Raw genomic sequence first — 10,862 nt, 5'->3', positions numbered from 1 at the left:
TCAGACTTCTTGACAGTTGTGGTTGTGAATGCTGTCAGCAGGGGTGGTGGCCTCTCCCGCCTTTCCCTGGGACGCTTCCAAAAAGCTGGAATAAACCACACATGTCACTGGCTGGAAATCTAGAAAAATCTACAATAATCTATATACATTGTTCTGCAGTTGAGAACACAAATCGGCATAGCTCTATTACATTGCGTGTTACACGAATAAATGTGTATATTGAAATATGAAGTCGGAATTATTTGAATATTGTCTATATGAAAATAATTGTATTCTGATGAAGTGGGTTTGTTGCAACTATAGGTGTCCCCGGGTACTCGGTAATTTCCAAGTATTCTAGCTCAGAATGCAAGTCTCCTCCTTCTTTATTCTCCCAACCTGAACCCTTGGCCTTCAGGACTTGAGGTCAGGGGTATTTGGGAGATCTATATTTGCCCGGGTCAGGAATCTTGAAGAGTATAAATTATTTTTGTCTTCCGGGTTTTATTTGTACATTTCCAGGGCAAAGATAAATTAATGGGGCGGCCCTTCTGGTGACCTGCGAGGAGTGTCTAAACCCTGTACACCCCTCTCCCACGACGTGCACAATGGTGGCTGTGGAGAGTGTCCCCCTTAAAGGCAAGCCAGGCATTTCCCAAACTTCTATTCTTAGGGTAGTGGTGGTAGTAAGAGAACGGACAGATGGCCAGGGCAGCGGAGACCCCAAGAGCAGCCAGCGCGCCTTGACGTCCCGACACGCGCCACAAGTGGTTTGGGAGCCAAGGGAGGAGCGCGGCGGCGTGGGGTCGCGCCGGTCGGGCCGGGCAAAGACGACCGTGCTCCCGGACGTTCGCTCTCCCGCCCCCTCGTCGCCGTCTCCCATTCCTTCCTCTTCTCCAAACGACGCCCAAACCCAAACCTCCGTGCGCATGCAGTCTGGTGGGTGGACGCGGGTCCACCAAATCCACAGCAACGTCACCAACCCTGGGAGGGCACGGCTGGGATTCAGAGGGGAGCGCCCACACCTGGGGAGGCAGGTGCGGAGGTGGCCGGCCCGGGGATGGCGTGTGCGTAGGACCCAGGGTAGGGGTCAGCAAGCCGGGCGCTGCGAGCGCGTCCCAGCGGCCGCCCAGAACCAGGAGGGGGGCGTCGGTACCCGCCTGGCGGCCCGGGGCGGTGGCGGCGGCGGCGGGGTGTGTGGCCAGGAGGCCATTTCCTCGCTGCGCCCCTGGCGGAGCCGGGTTTGCCTGCTCTTGGCCGCTGCCGCCGCCGCCGCGCGAGTCGGACTACCCGGAGGACAGGAGGGGAAACCAGGTCACAGGTTCGCAGACGCGGCGCGGAGCAGGCGCCCCGGGCCCGGAGTAAGGCAGCGCGAGGGGAGCGGGCCGGGGCGGGCCGGGCACGCTGGGGGCCGGGAGAGGCGGGGACTCGGGTGCCCCGGCCACACTCGCTTCCTACGCCTATAAAAGTGGAGTGGCCGGGGAGGGCCGGCGCGGCCCTGGCTGTGGCCGCCTCTCTTCGCCCAAGGAGTTGACATTTTGCAGGACTTGCGCGACGCCCCGTCGCCTGCGCTCCCCGGGACCCCGCCGCCGGGAGGAGGGGGCGGAGGAGGGTGGAGACTGCGGGGCTTGGCCAAGGAAGGCGCACATCCTCGGGCTGGCGGCCGTGACGCGGCGAAGATTAACTTTGCATGAATAATGTGAGTACGCTTGGAAAAGAGACCTTCTGCTCCCGGACTCCCCGGGCAGGCGCCCGAAGGCTGTCTTCCCGGGCAGGGGCGCTCGACCCGACTGGCTCGAGGGCACTGGTAAATTGGCTAGAGGACCGCACGGAGGCAGTGGGGGGGGGGATAAAGGGGAGAAGGGGGCGACAGTTCCAACTGTCCAGAAGGGTGGGCGGGATGGTGACAGGGTGTCTGTCGCAGGAACCTGGAGGGGTGACGGCGGCGAAGCTTAGTGCGCGCGGGCGGGCAGGTGTGGGTGGGTGGGGGGTTGTCATCCGCCTCAGTACCTGCCTCCGCGGGGTTTCTGCGCCCCGGATCTGAGAGGAGGTGCCCTCTCGTGTTCGGGCACCGCGCGGCTGCAGGCAGGGAGCCACGGCGTGGGCAGTAGGGGAACAGGGTGGCTGGGGGCCCCCTCCAATCGCAGCCCGACTCTGTTCCTTAAACCCCAAGCCCAGCTGTTGACATGCTCCTTGTGAAATGGAGTTTGGCATCCTCAGCGCCGAACCGAGTGGAAGTTTCCATGATGAGGAAGTTGTGTGACACGGGGGTTCGGAAAAGGTTGGCAGGCACAGGGGGGAGGGTTCAAGGGACTGTGGGTCTCCCATCCCCCTTTTGTCTCCTGCCCCGGAACTCCGGGGCTTGGAAAGGAGAATGATCCTGAATGTTGGCGTGCGCCCGTTGCCGGTGCTTGGCGACTCGGCTTCTCTCCGCCTCCCGGGGGATCGGTGGCGATTTCGCTCCTCTCTGGGTCGCGCTCGTTTTCTTTGCTTGTCTTGACGCAGCATCTTCCTCTGGGTCGTCTCGAGTTGGTTGTGTACCAGTTGTGCCACCTGTGCGACCTCCACCCTCTGGAGGAAGGACTAATTTGGGGGAGTTTTCATTCTTAGTGGATTTCGTCCTTCTTAGCTGTAGTTGTCATTTTGGGGGAGGATGTCCCAGTGACCATTGTGGCTTTATTATTAGTGCCAATTCTTAAGCCTTCTGATTTGTTTTAAGGAGGCGGGGGTGGGGGAGAGAAATGGGGTGAGGTTTTAAAAAAATTATTAAAGATGGCATGTATAATTTTCCCCAAATAGGAAATTTTAGAAGAAGCGTCTAGAAGCAAAACAATTCGTCAAGTGAGTCAGAGAAAAGAGTTTACCTGAACAGCCAAGTTCAGATTCTCCATCCTCCTTTCTCCACACACATCTAGAATTTGTGAAGATTCAAACACTATGACTGATCAGTAAATACATTTTAAATAAATTCTTGCTTGTAATCTGTTACTGGTCTTAGGTACAAGTCAAATTCAGTGTTAAAGACCTGTTTTGAAGTTAAAGAAATTAAGCATTCGTTGGACAGTGTACTAATGTCAAGCACAGCAATTTTTATAATGATAAATGTACTAGGTAATAGAGACCTGTTGGGCGATCTTTACTTATTTGGCCTTTGTTCAGAATGCTTATTTACTTTATAATAATATATAGCATGCACTGAATTGCAAAGGAATAAAAATTACATTTTAGTCAAAATGTTTATGATTCATCCTGAATATTCAGAATGACCGACCTACTCCTTAATTCACTTCTGCTTAATTCTTTCTAATTCTGAAACAAGTCAGAGGCTAGGAAAAATTAACAAAAAAGGTGTTTCAATGCAAAGTATTTTGAGCAGTGAATGTTTTTAGGATATTTTCATGCCAGGTGGCTAAAGTGTTTTAATTGATGCTAACAGAAATTCAGTAGTATGTGATTTGTTTGGGGTATTTTATATGAAAGCACTGGTGAACATCATTTATTATTTGTACATGTTAAGCAGATACCAGCAGAATTTATTTTTAATTCATTTCTAAGGTTTATTTTATATTGGAAGTGGGACCATCTGCTAGTAAATACAATTTGGTTTTCTTTGATTGCAGGTGAAAATAACTGATACTGAATTTAGCTACAGACTGCTTTGGGTTTTTTACGAAGTAATTCCAGTTGGCATCACAATGCTAAGGTATAATTTTATTGACATTGGAATGTTGCTATATGAAGTAACTGATACCCCCAAGAAGAATAAATATTCCATTTCTCTTTTAGGTGCCTTGTAGTAAATTCTGCTATAATTAGAGATGAATTAAGACAACACCCTTATAATCCAGTATCTTGGGGGACAGGTGATTTCTTGAAATCTCCTTAAGTACAGAGAAAGTTGTGGATCCCTTTCTCTCCCTGGGGTTTTTACAGTTGTTTGAAGCATGAAGTATGTGGAGACACAAATGGTACTGCATGTTTCTTTCTTTAGTAAGGTTTTCTTTTTGATGGAAATCAGAGTAAAGGTGATTGGTTTCTTAGCTCCATTCTTCTCATTGTAGTTTAAGATTGTGTCACCTTCTTACAAAGACCTTCCCGACCACTTGAGCAAGGGCAGTCTCTCATTTCTTTTCAGAACCATCACACCATGTTTTTGTTTTCTTATTTTATCTTCCTTGGTCTTATTTGCAATCTGAATTGTTCATTTCAGTGGCTACTTGTTGATTACCTGTCTCTCCTGTCTAGACTATAGAGTCTATGAGAACAGGAGTCTTGACTCCCTCACTCACTCCTGATTTTCCAGCATCTAGAACAGGAATTGGCACATAGTAGGTGCTAGATAAATCTTGGTTGAATAAATTAATACAATGTTCTCAAAAATACCTGACTTAGCATCCTAGGTGGGTGTCAACTGGGCATGCCAAAATCTGTGCAGTGTGTGTGTATGCACATGTACACGCCATGTGTATATGTTTCAATCTTTGTTTATTTTTATCCCTTTCTTCTTTTTGAAACAAAAGCTGGCCTGCCATTCTGTGTAGTAACAATGCAGAGAGTTATTTCCACAGATTTCTCCTGAGGGCATTTGCCTTGCTTATGGGGAAATCCTCAGCAGCAGTTTGGCTGACATGTTACCTTGATTCTCTGAAGATGTTGACCTTCAACTCCCTGAATTTCAGCATATGTGTTCCACAGGCATTCTCACTGCTAAGAGCAAAATTCCAGGGACCAGACATCAGTGGGTGATAGCAGTGTCTTCTCTCTCAGCCGGTCCTGGCAATACCTCTGGCCTTGGCAGCCTTGAGGGGACTAAGAGCATGTAGTGGTATAGTTTGGGTTGCAAAAGTGGTGGTTGGGGAGGGGGCAAAATGGGACTGTCAGGATCCAACACAAATAAAGAGCCATTGGTGATCGATTTGGAAACAACCTGATACTTACCGTATGTTGTAAGTTGTCAGCCAACCTCTCCCCTCTTTTTCCTCTTTTCAGTTTCATAAATAACTCTGAACCAGATGATTGTGGGAAATATCGCATTACCTGGAGTTTTCAAGTGGCCAGAGCATGATACCCAAGGGGTCATCTTCAAATTATTCATGGAAACTCTTGCCAGTTGGAAGCAAAAGGAAATTATAATTAAAGATTATGATGATTTGTTTTTGTTTATAGAATATCAACTTTCAGAATGTGTCTGAGTAAATGCATAGCAAAAATTCCACAAAATAATGAGACTGTTGAAAATGGGAGGGGAAGAAAGATCAAAATCTTGTGGAGGAAGGAAGATAATGACACTAAAATCCTAAGTGCTTAATGCTTTAGAGTATTTTATTTAGCTCTGAGCTTCTTAGTAGCCAAGTTAACAGAAAAGAAAGGAGGGTGGGGGTCTGGAGATGGCATGCATTCAAGTTGTAAGGATGACATATGCAGAGGGCCCAGCATGGTGTCTGGCAACTAGTATACACGCATATGAAATATCAGCTTATATCATGGATAATACTTGAACTTCGATTTTACAGAAAACGAAGTAAGGTTCTTTATTGCAGTCATGTCTATCACCAAGTCTGAAGGGGAAAAATGCAGAAGGCATAATGATGAACAGTAACCCAGCATGGGTTTATTTCTATGTCCATAAACATCACTGAACAGGTGGCCCCTGATGCTTTGTTCCTTAGTCTATATAGCTCTTATTATGTTGCAGGAAGCTTGTTTCCATTTCTGTCCCCACCTCTAAATTGTGATGAGGTGCTTTGTGTGCGTTTATTCATCCTGGGCTCCCTAGTGACTAGCTAAGAGCTTGGCACATGAGCGCAGATGAAACACTAGGAATAATGAATGGAAGAGGGAAAGGGTGGTGCTTCTCTTTCCCTTCTATGTAGGCATTAAGAGTCATCTTCTGACTTGGTTTTGCCCAAAGTGGATGTGTGCTCCCTGGCTTGCATCATATGTCCAGATCACAGCTGACTGTTTTGCTAGAAGGGCTTGTTCTAGTGTCAAAGCTGGTTGAGGATGGATGGCAAATTACTCCTCGCTTTCTTTAAAGCCATTTTGATTCTTTGATTTGATTCCTCGTTCAATCTACAAATATTTGTATACCCACTCTGTGTCTGGCCCTGCTAGTCATTTCTCAGCATGCAGCCTAGTGACCTGTGAGACAATGTGCATATGTTGAAACAAAGGGATTCTGAAATTATCTCCACTGTGATTAAGCAGATAGGCCTACTAGAGTCTCTCATACAGCCCCCTAGATGAAATAAGGTTATTTTATTTCTGAGAAGGTGAGTGTTTTGTGATTCCTGCAGTCATGTGTATTAGTGGAAATTCCAATGAGATTAACCCAAGATTCTCTTGTGTCCAAGTGGTGTAGGGCTGAATATGTTTAAGCTGGGGAGTTTCTGATTTAGAATGTTCATTATCCAATTTAAGTTCCCAAACTTGTTAGTCAATTATGGCATTTAAGCAACTGGGGGGTTGGGGGGAGTATCCAAATCACTGAGTCACAAGTAATGCATATCCTACTCTCAGGAATCTGGCCAACTGACAGCTAGAATAGTGATTTACGTTCAATGCCAATGTTGTTTGGTCCCTACTGTCCTAATTTCAAGGGACTTTGGAGTCTTTATGTACTGGCAGTTCCACTTGTGCAGTACTATTTTTATTGAGTGATAAACTGAGCTCTGCTGTGAACTTAAGTATCTTTTTCAAATAGCAAATCAGGAGAGTCTGGAATTAGGATCCAAGAACCTTGACTCTCTGTCTTGGGAATCATATTATAGCTTTTCTATTGTGACAGTCAGTCCTAACAGGACAGTTTCTGGAAGATGTTTTTGATAGATGTAGATGTGCTTGATAATAGTGATCATTTCTCTTGCCTCGGACACATTACATTTGCACAATATGTGCATCTACTTTTAACAACCCAGAATACCTGCATTTGAGGCTTTTGCCGGAGAACATAACCTTCAACTGTCTGCTGGGCCGTGCTTACCAAAAACTAAATGATATTTATGTAGAAGTGTTCAAAGGATAGGAAACCAAAAGACAAATTCATGGTCTAGTTCATCACTCTGAGGAAGTTTCTGGCTTACATATCTGAGCTCTGTTTTATCTTCATGATCTGGATGTTTTATTCAAGTTTTTATTTTCTCTAATCTTTTTTCAAATGAACTATTTACATTTTATTCTTTGTCATATACTCACACGTGCACAAACACATAAATAGATATGTGTGTGTTCTAAGAGTGGGCTGCAGATGAGACACATATAATAATTAGGAAAGGACTGATCTGACGTAAGTTACTCATTCAACTTCCTAGTTCCAAAAGAGGGTCTCCAGGGAATCATGGCTTCTCTTCTGTGATCAAGAATTTAGAGATTTATCAGAAAGTCATGAGTGATAAGTCAATTAAAGCAAAAGCATGGACCAAGGAATGCAGGTCTAAAGTGAATATGTCTTCATTATTTGGGAACAGTCTTACTTGACTCCTCTAGAGGCTCAGGAATGTGTACGATGAGGGGAGTTGAGAAGATAGTCTTGGTTTTAGTGGCGTAATATATGATCATGACATTTGGGAACCTGTTGAGTATTCCAAGTCTTGTAATGTAGTGTTCATTGGTTCTCAAGATGATTCAGATATACTTCTCCCCCTTTATTATTTGCTTCACTTAGGATTCTGTTTTCCCTGATTTCAGGAATGTCTGCACAGAACAAGTACTCAAAAAAAAAAAAAAAAAAAAAAAAAAGAAAGAAAAGAAAAAAAAAAAGACTAGTGATAAGGATTATAACATCCCTGGGACTTGGTCATCTTTTTCACATTTCTTTCTCACATGCATAAATGTCTTACCAACTTCCATGTCCATACAAGTAGGATCTGTCTTGGTGATAAGTGTGTGTCATATTCTCACATGCAGTGAAAAAAGGCACTGCTTGGCTCTGGCTTCTGCTCTGGTTCCTGTGCCCACCTTCCAAATCATGGTGGGAAATGCCACAGTCACCCTGATGTCCCAAGCCACAAATCCTGTCATCATTTTCAGCCCCTTCTACTTACTCCTGAATATGTTGACAGATCCTGATCTTATTTTACTTTTTATTTCTTTTACTGCTGTATTTGCTTATTTTACTCTCTGCTCAATTATTTTTGGGAAATCCTGAGTTTAACAACTTGATACAAAAGTTTTCAGAGCCTATTTTCATACTTAGTGTACATTATAAATGTCCAGGAGTGGAGAGAGCAGGTAGCAAAACTTACTAACTTATTTGATCACTATATTCTTTGAATGCATGTGTGTGTGTGCATGTGTGTGTGTGTGTGTGTGTGTGTGTGAGAGAGAGAGAGAGAGAGAGAGAAACCCCTTAAGTGGCTGAAGTTCAGTACAAGAGGTTGTAAGGAATAGTTCTCTGTATTACACTTTAAAAACTCAGGCTCCTTTGTTTTAATTTCTTACCACATTTCATGATAAGAGGTAAACCAGACAAGCAGTATCTAGTGTTACAGAGGAACCTTTTTGCTTTATCACAAAAAAATCTAGCAATTTGTATGCAATACTGGTTAATACTGCTCACTGTTGAAATATTTTACAATGATGTAAAAATCCTTCTTAATTTCTGTTACTTTAAAAATGTTATAATCATAATCTTTTCTTGACTTTATTTCTTATATTTAGATGCATTAATTTGCATAAGTCAGAAAATGATTTATTTCTAATGTATGTATTTTTGTTTACTTTTAAAATTTCACCTAAGCTTCATTGTAAATACCACCATACTTCCGACATCTAGAGAGCTAGAAAAATGTATTTCTATCTGAATTGTAGCTATAACAGAGGAAAGTAAAAGGTTGTATACTTTTGCATTATTTTTCTTTTAAAATAAAAGGAACCAGGGGAACTTTACACAGACACTAATTTTTAAAACAATTCAGGTTAATGGCCTATGTGGGTGATGAACCTATCAATTTATCCTGTAGTAGTTATAAGGGACTTAAAAAAATATCTTTTCCTTCTGAGGCCTTGTGAAAAGAATCCTAGGCATTTGGCTTATTCATTTGACCTCAAACTCTATAGGTTCATAAACATAAAATATAGCTAAGGTGAAGGCATGCTGTGAAATGCACCCTACATACATTCATTATTCATTAATAATATGTGTCCATATTTTTCTTTATTGAAGTTGCAACAAAAATCAAGCCTTAAAATAAGTCAATTATTTTTTTCCCCAAGAATCTAGTCATCCATCCATCCATCACAAATGTATGGGACATCTGTGAGGTGCCAGCCACTATGGCAGGTGCCAAGATACCATGGTGAACATTTAAAAATCCTTCCTATAGAGATGCTTAGAGTCTTCTGGGACAATACACAAGAAGTGCAAAGCATGTTTCTTAACAGCAGGTACTACTGGCATTTGGGGCCAGATAATTCCTTGCTGTGGAGGCCTGTCCTGTGTGTTGTAGGATGGTTAGCAGCATCCTGGGCTTCTAGAGCTACTAGATGCCAGTAGCTCTCCCCACCCACCAGATGTGACAATAAAACATGTCTCCAGATATTGCCAAATGTCTACTGGGAGGCAAAACCACCCCTATTGAGAACCATTGGTGTAGTGATTAAGAACCAGGGCTGTGCAGTGGGAATGTGTAGATGATGTGATCCCGTCTGTCCAATTTTGCTTTGGTTGCTTGTGCTTTTGAGGTCTTATTCAAGAAATCTTTGCCCCAACCAATGTCTGAAATGTTTCCCCAATGTTTTCTTCTAGTAATTTTATAGCTTCAGGTTTTAGCTTTAAGACTTTAATCCATTTTGACATGATTTTTTTATGTGGCAAGAAATAGGGATCTAGTGTCATTCTTCCTCATATTCAATTTTCCCAGTATCGTTTATTGAAGAGACTTCCCTTTCCTCATTGTATGTTCTTGACACCTTTTTCAAAAGTGAGTTGACTGTAAATGCATGGACTTATTTCTGGGTTTTCTATGTTCATTGGTCTATGTTTCTGTTTTTTTATGCCAGCACCATACAGCTCTATGGTATAATTTGAAGTCAGGTAACATGATTCCTCCAGCTTTGTTCTTTTTGCTCAAGATGGCTTTGTCTATTCTGGGTCTTTTGTGGTTCCATATAAATTTTAGGGTTTTTTTCTATTTCTTTGAAGAATGTCATTGGTATTTTGCTATGGATTACATTAAGTTGTAGATTGCCAAGGAGACAATCAACAAAGTTAAGAGACCATGCACAGATTGGGAGAAAATATTTGCAAACTTCCTATCTGACAAGGGATTAATACCATAATATAAGGACCTTAAACAACTGAATAGGAAAAAATACAATAATCTGATTTAAAAATGGACAAAAAATCTGAGTAGACATTTCTCAAACAAAAACAAATAAATGGCCAACAGGTATATGAAAAAGTGCTCAACATCACTAATCATCAGAGAAATGCAAGTCAAAACTACAATGAAGTATCATCTCACCCCACTTAGAATGGATTTTATCCAAAAGAAAGACAATAATGAATGCTGGCAAGGATGTGAAAAAAGGGAACCCTTGTACACTGTTGGTAGGAATGTAAATTACTACAGCCACTATGGAGAACAATATGGGGTTTTCTTAAATAACTAAAAATAGAACTACCATATGATCCAGCAGTCCCACTGCTGGGTATGTATCCAAAAGAAAGGAAATCAGTACATAGAAGAGATATCTGCTCTTGAATGTTTATTGCAGCACTATTCATAACAGTCAAGGTATGGAATCAACCTGTGCCCATCAATGGATGAATGAAGAGAGAAAATGCGGTACATATATACAGTGGAATATTATTCAGCCACAAAAAGAATGATATCCTATCATTTGCAATAACATGGATGGAACTGGAGGACATTATGCTAAGT

General features: G+C 43.0%; 1 protein-coding gene across 17 annotated transcripts in view; it reads left to right on the top strand.

Annotated features, from left to right (window-relative positions):
• The first annotated feature begins 937 nt into the window (after nucleotides 1–937).
• THRB (thyroid hormone receptor beta) overlaps nucleotides 938–10,862 on the top strand; it is a 359,669-nt gene continuing 349,744 nt past the window's right edge. For 4 of the 17 annotated variants that reach the window (XM_076005724.1, XM_020290491.2, XM_076005728.1 and 1 more), the window contains exon 1: nucleotides 1,405–1,786. The gene's annotated coding sequence lies outside the window, so the exon portion shown is untranslated. Of the gene's footprint in view, nucleotides 1,017–1,211; nucleotides 1,341–1,404; nucleotides 1,787–2,022; nucleotides 2,261–3,599; nucleotides 3,683–10,862 lie in introns of those variants that run through there. The other 13 variants (XM_076005734.1, XM_020290545.2, XM_076005739.1 and 10 more) reach the window with 6 other exon arrangements.

The sequence above is a fragment of the Microcebus murinus genome, chromosome 1 (genome assembly GCF_040939455.1).
Source record: "Microcebus murinus isolate Inina chromosome 1, M.murinus_Inina_mat1.0, whole genome shotgun sequence".
Classification (NCBI taxonomy): domain Eukaryota; kingdom Metazoa; phylum Chordata; class Mammalia; order Primates; family Cheirogaleidae; genus Microcebus; species Microcebus murinus.
The sequence above is the reverse complement of the archived record's forward strand: the minus strand, read 5'-3'. Positions and strand labels throughout refer to the sequence as shown.